Source organism: Girardinichthys multiradiatus, chromosome 18, assembly GCF_021462225.1.
Source record: "Girardinichthys multiradiatus isolate DD_20200921_A chromosome 18, DD_fGirMul_XY1, whole genome shotgun sequence".
Lineage (NCBI taxonomy): Eukaryota > Metazoa > Chordata > Actinopteri > Cyprinodontiformes > Goodeidae > Girardinichthys > Girardinichthys multiradiatus.
This window is the reverse complement of record NC_061810.1, coordinates 18,951,718-18,963,467: the sequence shown is the minus strand read 5'-3', so window position 1 is coordinate 18,963,467 and position 11,750 is coordinate 18,951,718. Positions and strand designations below refer to the sequence as shown.

The following is an 11,750-nucleotide window of genomic DNA, read 5'->3' as shown; positions in this document are numbered from 1 at the left end:
AAAACAAAAGCACTTTTCATTCAGAAATTTGATATTTTTACTCATTACACTGCATCTCACATTATGTTCTACTTTATAACAGAAATTAAAACATTTTTATCACTTAGATTAGACAGCACATGTTTTAAATTTAGATTTAGAACATGGTTTTATAATCCTAAAAATCCACTACCTCCTATATATTGCAGTATATAGTGAAGAACAGCACTCTGATTAACAGGTATTAATCAAATAATTAAAAGAACAAATAAAAAACGTTTCTGATTCACGCCAAATTACGATATTACCAGGTATTAATATCTATCTATTATTGAAATATAATGCATGTTTATGTCCTATATGCAGTGTGTTTGAGTCTTTCAGAAATACATCAACTGGTGTTAATCATTTTTTTGTATTATTGAAATATAAATGCATATTTAGACTTCAAATTGAGTACATTATGGAGCACCATTTTATGTTTTTTGTTTGCAACAATTAAGGGTTGTGGTGGTAGGACAAGAAATACTCATGGTTGAGACTTGTTGAGGCCAAGATGCCACTATTTGCTACAGTTTTCTGTCAATGAACTTGGAAATGTTTATTTCTTACCTTTTATACCATTCTCCGCACTGTGCATGGTAGCAAGATAAGCTTGGTAAAATAAAAATGATTTCCCTTAAACAAATATACTGAAGTTATATTTTGGATTTTTCTAAACCTCAGCGTGAGCTTTTGCTACTGCAATAAAATTATAATTTATTTATAGCTTTTTACTGATCTTTTTCAGGGATGCGAACGGCCTGGGACACTTTCATTCTCACTAAAAACCAAATGAAAAAATTATATTAGTTCTTCAAATCAAGGTTCAACTGTTTTTATTCAGTGCCAAATACCAAACTGGTGCAACCTGGCATTTGTACATAATTTACAGGCTTGGTTGTGTTTCCTGTTTGTCTTTAGGTTAGCTATGTGTTATAGATTGAATAATAATAAGGTAACTGCCTGAGCTCAATGTAGTCAGAGAGATTTTGGCCAAAATAAGATTGGCTTGTGGACTCAAAGTTAAAATCACATCTATTTTTAAGAGGGATATAAATTCATATAAGAGCTAATAGTGTAAGACATTGACAGTAGTGTGACGTTTTATTTTTTGATATTTGGATCTGATTGCTAATTACACGAATGAATTCTTGACAAGAGCATTTGCACCTAGAAAGAAGCTGACACTGTTCACTGATTGCTGTATCCAAAAATATTAATAGAAAGTTGAATTGAAAGAAAAAGTGCAGCAGAAAAAGGTGCACACGCAACAGGGATACCTGCAGCTTTGAGAAGATTGTGAACCAAAGCCAACGCAAGAATTACCAAGTTTCACAAGGCAAGACTCAGGCTAAATTCAATGCTTCATGAGCCATATTGCACAGATGTATCAGAACATGGGCCACAGCTGTTGCATTTGTTGTTAAGCCACTTGTTATCAGGATCCGGAGTTTTGTGTGTGTGTGTGCTATTTCTTTTGTTTACTATGTTCACTTCTCAGATGGTGCTTGAGTTCTCAGGTGTGCTGGGTGACAGGTGCGACTAATCTGCTGATTGCTTGGAGGTGTACTTAAGCAGGAGGCTGCCAGCACTTTGGTGCCAGAGTGTTTGCCTTCAGTGAAACAAGCTCAAGCTACAACTAGTCTTTGCTTTATGCTATTTTAGCAGCATAAATGGTATGCTACCACTTTAAGACAGCCAATTTCAGTGCCGAGATAAAGGGTACGTCTCCACCTATCATGAGGCGCTTTGCGTCATGACGTCTCCCCGCTCCTGGTGTTGCAGCTGCTAACTGTTCTCTGGTAAGCGTAGCTGTTTTCATTGTTTTAGTCGGATTTAATAGTGGCCATTAATGTAAACTGTGGTATGATGTCCGGTTTAGCCCGTCCTCTGCTACATCTGCGGATTATCAGTACCGATCCATCCTTTGTGTGTGTTTGGCTGAAAGATGAGGGCTAGCATCCCTAGGCTACCAACTCCCCCATGAACAAAGGCTTATATAGCGTTCTGTTCCAGCTAACTGATCTTTTTGTATTGACTTGCTCAGATGGTGGGGCTGTAATCTACTGGTTTGCTGCTATCATATGAGCTCTCCTGTTGGCTTCCACCTGGATGTCACTCGCTGCTGTTTTGTCTACCGGAGGATCAATTAAAGATCAACTTGGGCCAGCTCCTGCTGGCTGGGGTTTTGGCTGCACCACTTTTAATAGAATTGACCGAAGTATTGTATTTGTTGTGACGCTATTGTTTTGTTTGGGCTGTGTTTATTTCTTCTAGGAACTGAGGCTCCGTATGGTGGTGGTGGTGACGACCCTTGGTGGCGGTGTCCCATATTGTTTCTGTTGATGATGCACCCTTTTTCTCCTTGTTTACTGTTTTTTTTTTTTTTTTTTTTTTTTTTTGTGTGTGTCTAGGGTAATCCCTTTTCTTCACTCAATGTTGCCCCTTTTTCTTCAGTCCTTTCCCCCTCCCCACTGGTAAGCCTCAGTGTTCCCTGAAATTAAACATTGTTTGTTCAGCCCAAATCTTATCAAGCAATTGTTGAATTGTTTTGTCTTTGCCATTTTAAAATACCAGAAATGAAAAGAAATCTCTAAATATTGACTTATTTGGCACATTAATACATTTTGTAAAACTTTGGAATCTTGTCTCCTCTCTGCAGTAAAACGAACCTGTGTCCTTTTACTTATTAAATGTCTTGGAGTACGATTCCAGGCTGCGTTGTTGGTTTCCACTTCTCATAAACTGACCATAGATTTAATGGTGTGGACCATCAGGGTTACACAATTGTAAAGAGAACCCACCCCCAGGTTACCACACTATGCTCTTAGTAACCTTCATTTGTGCTCCTTTGCAGGTTGTTTTACCTAAAACTTCAGATAACTTGTTGATGCCTGACTTTGCTCTCAGCATCGTTGTGCTGTTTTGGATTTTCAACTTCTGGAGAAAGGTCTCCTATTTTTGTGGATTAAGATCCAGGATTCCTGTTTACTTCATCTGGACAAAAACCAGCTGGCAGCTTCCTGTTTCACTCATCTGAACCTTGGCATAAGCATAACCTGTTAACCCTCCAACGCAAGTACCTCCATACTGAACTCCTCATCATCCCTCAACCCCCCCCCTTGGACGTTGGATTACTCCAACTCTTGCCCATAGACTGATGGAGATAGGCACCAGCTCCCCCGCGACCCACTATGGAATAAGCGGTAGAAAATGACTGACTGACTGATTTGACTCTTTGATGAAATTCAGAATTATTGAGATTCCCCTGCACATTTGTGCTGTTATATAGTCAAACTCTAGAGTTAGTATATATTTGTACTATACTTATATTTTATCACAGGCATGGCAATGATGAAAAAATCTGATAACCTTTTACAAAATCCAGCAGTGAAGAAAATGACATTTCTCTTGAGTGTACATGTGGTGCACTGTCATGACTGTTTAAAAAATGAGCAGTGTTTGGTCATGGCCTGACCACTGCAATTGGACCCCACAGGCAGTTAATCAAAGCTTTAGGGTATGCTGCAATTCATAATTTACACCTGCACATGGACACATAGGTCATCTGAGTTACACCTGCAAACTGACATGCTTGCAGAATCATGCACACAAACAGAAAATCCACTTCACAATAACACCCAGAGGTACTGTATTGCAGCAAATGTCAGCATGTGAGTCACATTAACAAGATTAAAGACCACATTCATATTTTATGTGAGGTTGGGTGGGGATACATGTGAGTCAGCATAGGTTTGTGTGTTGGGGTTATCCTCTAGCTTTTTTGCTAAGTTCTTGCAAGCAATCTTTAAAAAAAAAGAAATGGTTAATAAAATCTTACATTTTAGATTGTCTGAGTGCAGAGAGCAAGCACAAGAAAAAATACTGTGGTTGGTCTGGATTGATTTTTGTGTAAAAATGATGGCTTTTGATCTAATATATTTTTTTTATGGTCAACCATCCTACAAACTTACCAAAACAGATAAAGTGTATCCCACAGAGCCTGATTTAGCTTAGTCAGCTGTGCCAGTGCACTGTACTGTACCACAAACTATTAAAAACAAATCAATGGACCATACTCCTACAAAGGCTGACATGTTCTCTTTAGTTAAAAAAAATATGGCCATTGTGGGTTACTTAGGGACAACTTCAAAGGAGTTTCATGGCTTTTCTGGGAGTAGTTCAAGAAACTGGTGATGTATTAGCTCCAAGTCCTGATTACTAAAATGTGCCATCTGTGCTCAAAAAAAATTGAAGCATGCTTTTACAAAAGGGCTCAAAGTGGAATTTGAATTTACAATGAAAACAATTTGTTACTTTTAAGTAATAGCCTTGATTTTAGCAATATTTTGTGGGAATAAAAAAGTCCCTATTTTTTGGTTTGCATTCATATAGCATAAACAAAGATTGTACAATTTTATACACAAGTGTTTTCAACAGAATCTGTTATGGATGTCCTCTAACTCAGTCCCATTTTTAAGTTCTGAAATGGTTCCCTTTGTGTTTTCACAGATAGTCTACAGGTCCTTCTCAAAATATTAGCATATTGTGATAAAGTTAATTATTTTCCATAATGTCATGATGAAAATTTAACATTCATATATTTTAGATTCATTGCACACTAACTGAAATATTTCAGGTCTTTTATTGTCTTAATACGGATGATTTTGGCATACAGATCAGGAAAACCCAAAATTCCTATCTCACAAAATTAGCATATTTCATCCGACCAATAAAAGAAAAGTGTTTTTAATACAAAAAACGTCAACCTTCAAATAATCATGTACAGTTATGCACTCAATACTTGGTCGGGAATCCTTTGGCAGAAATGACTGCTTCAATGCGGCGTGGCATGGAGGCAATCAGCCTGTGGCACTGCTGAGGTCTTATGGAGGCCCAGGATGCTTCGATAGCGGCCTTTAGCTCATCCAGAGTGTTGGGTCTTGAGTCTCTCAACGTTCTCTTCACAATATCCCACAGATTCTCTATGGGGTTCAGGTCAGGAGAGTTGGCAGGCCAATTGAGCACAGTGATACCATGGTCAGTAAACCATTTACCAGTGGTTTTGGCACTGTGAGCAGGTGCCAGGTCGTGCTGAAAAATGAAATCTTCATCTCCATAAAGCTTTTCAGCAGATGGAAGCATGAAGTGCTCCAAAATCTCCTGATAGCTAGCTGCATTGACCCTGCCCTTGATAAAACACAGTGGACCAACACCAGCAGCTGACACGGCACCCCAGACCATCACTGACTGTGGGTACTTGACACTGGACTTCTGGCATTTTGGCATTTCCTTCTCCCCAGTCTTCCTCCAGACTCTGGCACCTTGATTTCTGAATGACATGCAGAATTTGCTTTCATCCGAAAAAAGTACTTTGGACCACTGAGCAACAGTCCAGTGCTGCTTCTCTGTAGCCCAGGTCTGGGGAATGCGGCACCTGTAGCCCATTTCCTGCACGCCTGTGCACGGTGGCTCTGGATGTTTCTACTCCACACTCAGTCCACTGCTTCCGCAGGTCCCCCAAGGTCTGGAATCGGCCCTTCTCCACAATCTTCCTCAGGGTTCGGTCACCTCTTCTCGTTGTGCAGTGTTTTCTGCCACACTTTTTCCTTCCCACAGACTTCCCACTGAGGTGCCTTGATACAGCACTCTGGGAACAGCCTATTCGTACAGAAATTTCTTTCTGTGTCTTACCCTCTTGCTTGAGGGTGTCAATAGTGGCCTTCTGGACAGCAGTCAGGTCGGCAGTCTTACCCATGATTGGGGTTTTGAGTGATGAACCAGGCTGGGAGTTTTAAAGGCCCCAGGAATCTTTTGCAGGTGTTTAGAGTTAACTTGTTGATTCAGATGATTAGGTTCATAGCTCGTTTAGAGACCCTTTTAATGATATGCTAATTTTGTGAGATAGGAATTTTGGGTTTTCATGAGCTGTATGCCAAAATCATCCGTATTAAGACAATAAAAGACCTGAAATATTTCAGTTAGTGTGCAATGAATCTAAAATATATGAATGTTAAATTTTCATCATGACATTATGGAAAATAATGAACTTTATCACAATATGCTAATATTTTGAGAAGGACCAGTATATTAAACTGACCGGATGAGAAGTACGGGCACACTGTCAGTAAAAGGCAGCAAAGCAGGAACTACTCCATTTCCAACTTATTTTTTTCGTCTGATTTTGATATTCTAATCTTAAATGTGATGTTTTCATTAGCTGTAAGCAGAAAAGCAACATAAGCAGAAAAAAGGGTTGAAAACATTAGTCTGTGTTTAATAACCAGGTAACATACTTCTATGTTGCCTGTTACATTTAATTAATCTATGTGTTTCACTAAGTGAACTGAGTTACTGAAATAAATAAGGTCTTAATATTCTAATGCATTAAATATGACTGTAAACTTCATACTGCTATGATACTGGGATAATCTTTATGAGAGCTCTGGCTATCTCTTATTTATTCCCTTATTAATTATATCGCATTGTTACCTATTTGGCGATAAACATATTAAGATAATTTGTTTAATATTTTATTGTTTATATTTAATATTCTGAACAAGTCACAATTTTGGGGGAATTACTGTGTAGCAACGTAATAAATGAAGAAATGGCCCATAAAGCCTGTTAAACAGAAACTGATTTTTTTTGGATTGTCATAGGTTGGTCAATGGCCGTGCTCTGTGTAGTGCATACAAGCCCCCCGCTAACCACCTTTCAAGTTTTCTGCAGCAGAATAGCCCACATTCTTTCACTGCAAAGCCTCAGGGAGCGGCAAGTACAAGACAAAAGTCCATACAGCTCAGATTTTCCCAGGGTAGAAAGATCTACAAGCAGCTTGGAGAGCTACATGTTAGCTTTCACTGTCCACTTTGGCTTCATTTGTTTTGGACTGAACCTCTGCTGCTTTAGTATGATGCAACTGTCTTCCAGAATCAAATACTGCATGTACAAGTCAGATGTTTTGTCTAAGCAATGGGTAAATTTAAACCAAAAGTTACATTTTAGCATTATTCATTTTTATATTATTTTTCTCTTTGAGATTTTTTGTATGTTTTCTATTTGCCTTACTGGTGGAAACATGTTATTATACTTTACTGAATTAGTGTTATTAGCATTTTGTTTCCTTTGATTGTTGAAGAGATACATTAAAGTCTGACTTAAACGTATCTCTTGCTGTCAGCTGCATTATGGACAACTGCACCCTTAAAGGTCAGGTTTAAGGTATTTGGAAGAAAATGTAACTACAATTTTCCACATTTATATAATAAATTTGCTTTAAAAAACACTTTATTTGCTGCTTGTTGTCAAAATCAAATATTGAATGGGCGCCCCATGGCACAGTGATAGAGCAGGCGCACCATATGCACAGGCTACAGTCCTCAACACAGTTGTTCCCTGTTTGATTCTGGGTACTTGGCCATTTCTGCATGTCCTCCCCTTCTCTCTGCCCTGTTTCCTGTCCAGCTACTGATGAATAAAGGCCACTAGTGTTGCGAAAACCTCAAATGTTGAAGAACTGTAATGTTCAGTGAGAGTGTTAGGGCTGTAGAGATAGCTAGGTTGGAGGAGAGATGCACAAAATTATGCTTGGGTTGTGTGGAGTAATGTGTGATTTTCCCTCTTGTTTATTCTCCTTGAAGCATATATCTTCTTGTAGCAAGAAAAAAAGATTTGTTACCTTGTGAAAAAGTGTTTTATTTTTGAGGCAATATTTTCTCACTATCTAGAGAAGAATAGATCAAAAGAATTATAGCGGGGACTGCTGTTTTTCAGCTTCCGTTCAGTTACTAAGAACCTGTCCTTACAGATATTTTGCACAACTGAGATTTTTTGCTTCATTTGTGTCTCCACTTTAGGCAAGGACTCCCCTCCAACCTGGAGAGCGCAAGCCACCTTTTTCTGGTTAAGGACCATAACATCGGACTTGAAAAAGCTGATCCTCATCCCTGCCACTTCACACTCAGCTGCGAACCGTCCCAGCACATGTTGTAGTTCCTTCCAAGAGGGAGCCAGCAGTACCACGTCATCTGCAAATAGCAGAGATGAAATCTACTAGTCCCCAAACCAGACCCCCTATGACCCTTGGCTGCACTTAGAAATCCTGTCCATAAAAATTATGAACAGGACTGGTGACAAAGGGCAGCCCTGTCAAAGTCCAACATATAACTGGAGCGGGTTCGGCAATGCAAACCAGACTCCTGCTCTGCAAGTACAGAGAGCAGATGGCACCTAGTAAAGGGCCCCAGATTCTGTACTCCTACAGGGCACCATAAGGGACATAGTCAAATACCTTGACAAAACACATGTGGGCCAATTGGGCAAATTCCCATGAACTCTAAAGCATCCTGCATGGAGTATAGAGCTGGTCCAGTGATGCATGGGTGGGATGAAAACCGCACCGCTCCTCCTGAAGCCGAGGTTCGACTATTGGCTCAATCTCCAGCACCCTGGCATAGGCCTTCCTGGGGAGTCTGAGGAATCTGCCTGTCCAAGGGTGGTTTGCCCAGCTGCCACACAATGTTGCAAAGGTGCTTTTGCCACGACAGCCCTGCAACATACAGTACTCAGAGCGGACGTCAGCCACCCCTGATGCCTTTTGTCATCTTGATGAAATTATGTCTGTTTCTAGTTTTAGTTGAAGCATTTTTTTAACTTTTTGGGTTGCTACACAAGGTGCTTTGGGCCATAAAGTCTAAGCCAAACATAGACAGCTATGCAATTATACTAAGGTTGCTTAAAACTGTCAGTGAGACTGAATAGTCCCGAATAGACCTTCAATGGTAGGAGATCTTTTTTTTTTTTTGGTTTCAGAGACTTGCTTTTTTTACATTTACTGTTTCCACAGTTTGTTTTTCTTTATATGGTTTTTATCTTTATCTCTTTGTTTAGCCTTTTTGACAGTTTCATGCATTCCCCCCATTTCCTCTTTTTCCCACTCTCTGTTAGTGTTTTCCATTGTTTTTCACTGATAGATATACCACAGTTCCCCCTTTCTCATGTTAATCTCTCTGTCTCCAACTCTGTGTTTGAAAGAGGGCGTCTCTATTTCACCAAAGCTTCTCTCCCTGTGATAAACTCCAAAATCTCATCATCGTCATCATTATCATCTTCATCTCCTCGCATCAAAACCAATCAGTGATTTGGCATGTTTTCTGTTGTATCACTGTGCATAGAGATGATCTAGCCAAGTTTCTTATAGTTGGAAGGCTATTATACATAGAAAATAGAGCCTTTCACTGAAGACCCATAACAAGGAGTAAATGGCAAATACTAGCCTATAATCCCCAGTTAGTGTGCAATAGTTCTAGCCCCAAGGCATTGGGGCTTGCAGAATCAGAGTGCTTTGGAGAGAAGCATTTGAAATGCAGACACTTAAATCGAGGGGATTTACGAGAGCAATGAAGCAATCACAAAGGTTGGCTTCCATGAGGTACAAAGAATAATATGGTGGCACACCCAAGATATTGCAAAGACATTTATTCCTCCTTTTGTTTCTTCATCTCCTCTTTTATGTTTTTCAAAACATTTTTTCTAGATTTTTGCTCTTCTGCCTACTGAGATCATTTCAATTTAAACAGGAATTTACATTTTCAGGTGCAGATAAATTATTTTAACACTAAGACTGTAACTGCTTATTAGTTTAATACATACATTAGGACTAACAATAGATTAAGTGAATAATACTGCTTATCTCTTTTTCATGGCAACTGTAAGAAATATATTTAGTAGAAAAACAACATTTTGTCTTCAGAGTTTGTGCTTAACACTAGAACTCCCAGGGCCGTCAATTTGACGGTTTTGAAAGTTTGACATGCCATAACTATGGTTTATTAAAACTCTTCTCTTCCTGGCATCCTGACTTTTTCTAAACTTGTGTCTTGTGTATTTCTATGTGTCTTTTAAAAAAATTAAAAAATAAATAAAAGATCTAAGTATTTCTACCTTTAACTACCACAGCCACTATTTTGACGGCCCTATTATTTACATAGATTTTTTCTCCCGCGGCTGAGTATTAGCGCGAGCGTTGCCTAGCAACCGCTACTCTAGAACGCAGTCTGAGAAGGAGATTGTTGGCCTCCCACAAATGGCTTCTAGAAGGATATTTTCTGCTCAAGAGCCATTGGAAATGCTTCAAAATTTAGATGATTGTGATTCTGGGGGCGACAGGAATTCTGACAGCTCTTGGTCAGTCAGTTCAAGTGACAGAGAGTGAGCCTCCCCAGGCTAAAAAAACATCATCGCAAGACGAGCGGACACCTGGGAAAGGGGAGGAGATACGAAAGGATGGCACTGTGTAGACAGTAGTAAGGAGGAAGAAAGTAGAAGGAGACGTCAGAGCCAGAACGCATTGACAGAGCGCCAGATCCAAGATGGCCAGACCGCATTCCACTGCTTAGTGGATGCCGAAATGCTCATCCACGTTCAGGGCTGCGCTGTGGCTGAGCAGAGTTTTAGGAGATGATTCCTCCACGGACATGAGTGTGGATGAGCTCACGGTGTTTTTATCACTAGTATATGTCTGCGAAGTGAAAGGGGGGCGTAACATGGAGCTGTCCGGCTTTTGGTCAGATTAGTACCGTATTTTCCGCACTATAAGGCGCACTGGATTATAAGGCGCACCTTCAATGAATGGCCTATTTTAGAACTTTTTTCATATATATGGCGCACCAGATTATAAGGCGCATAGAATAGAAGCTACTGCAGTCAAACGTTTGACTGGGGTTGCGTTATGCATCCACTAGATGGAGCTGTGCTAAAGAGAATGTCAACAAAACAGTCAGATAAGTCAGTCAGTCAAACTTTATTAATACACTACAAACCAGCGTTCTGATAACTCCATTCACTCTCATGGTAAGGTCTCCTCTACATAGAATTCTATTGAATAGAGCCAACCGCACGTTAGGAATGCATTGGAGTCTATGAAGTTGAAGTTGAAATCAAACGTTAGTTAAAACGTGAAAGGGAACTTTTCCCTGATTCAGTAAACACGTAAAAGAAACAGTTTGATGCACTAAATCAAACGTTAGTACATTCACAATATAGTAGCGTTAACTGTTGAATTCTCTCGCTGCTGCTCTATTCCCATGTTCGACTGCGTAGCTGACAGCCTTGAGTTTGAACTCAGCATCGTAAGCGTGTCTCTTGAAAGGTGCAATTTTGGGGTCGTTATACACACACAAGTGGTGTTGGACTAGGAGTAAGCACAGTACAGGTGTTTACCGCTATTACTTCGGCGACGCCCCTGACTACGGTAGCCGTAATGCTGCAAGCGGTGCGGCTTTGTAGTTTACCAGTCGTATTGAAACATTTTGACAGAGCGCCGTGTACAACCAGTATGGATCAACCAATTAACCAATTGATTAATATATAAGGCGCTCCGGATTACAAGGCGCACTGTCATTTTTTGAGAAAATTAATGGTTTTTAAGTGCGCCTTATAGTGCGGAAAATACGGTAATGCTTTTTTTAAACAAATGTACCCGCTACTCTGTATTATTTTTGATCAAATACTATTATGAATTCTTGTCCAAACCATAATTTTATAGCATGCAAGAAAACCTTTAGCATTCTGACCGCTTGTAATGCGATTACGTCATCACCACCCTCGCATCGATGCTCGCCGTCAAATTGACGGGCTTGGGAGTTCTAGTAGTGTTAGAATTCTGGGAGTTCTAGTGTTAAAACAGGAAAAAATTAGTCAAATTGTGATTAATTGTGATGGCTAAC

At 39.7% G+C, this 11,750-nt stretch overlaps 1 long non-coding RNA gene across 1 annotated transcript; it reads left to right on the top strand.

The window, feature by feature from the left end:
* The first annotated feature begins 1,649 nt into the window (after positions 1-1,649).
* On the top strand, positions 1,650-3,856 carry LOC124884426. The gene is made up of 2 exons (XR_007042431.1): positions 1,650-1,823; positions 2,069-3,856. It is a non-coding gene; the product is annotated as an uncharacterized LOC124884426 (long non-coding RNA).
* Positions 3,857-11,750: the final 7,894 nt, after the last annotated feature.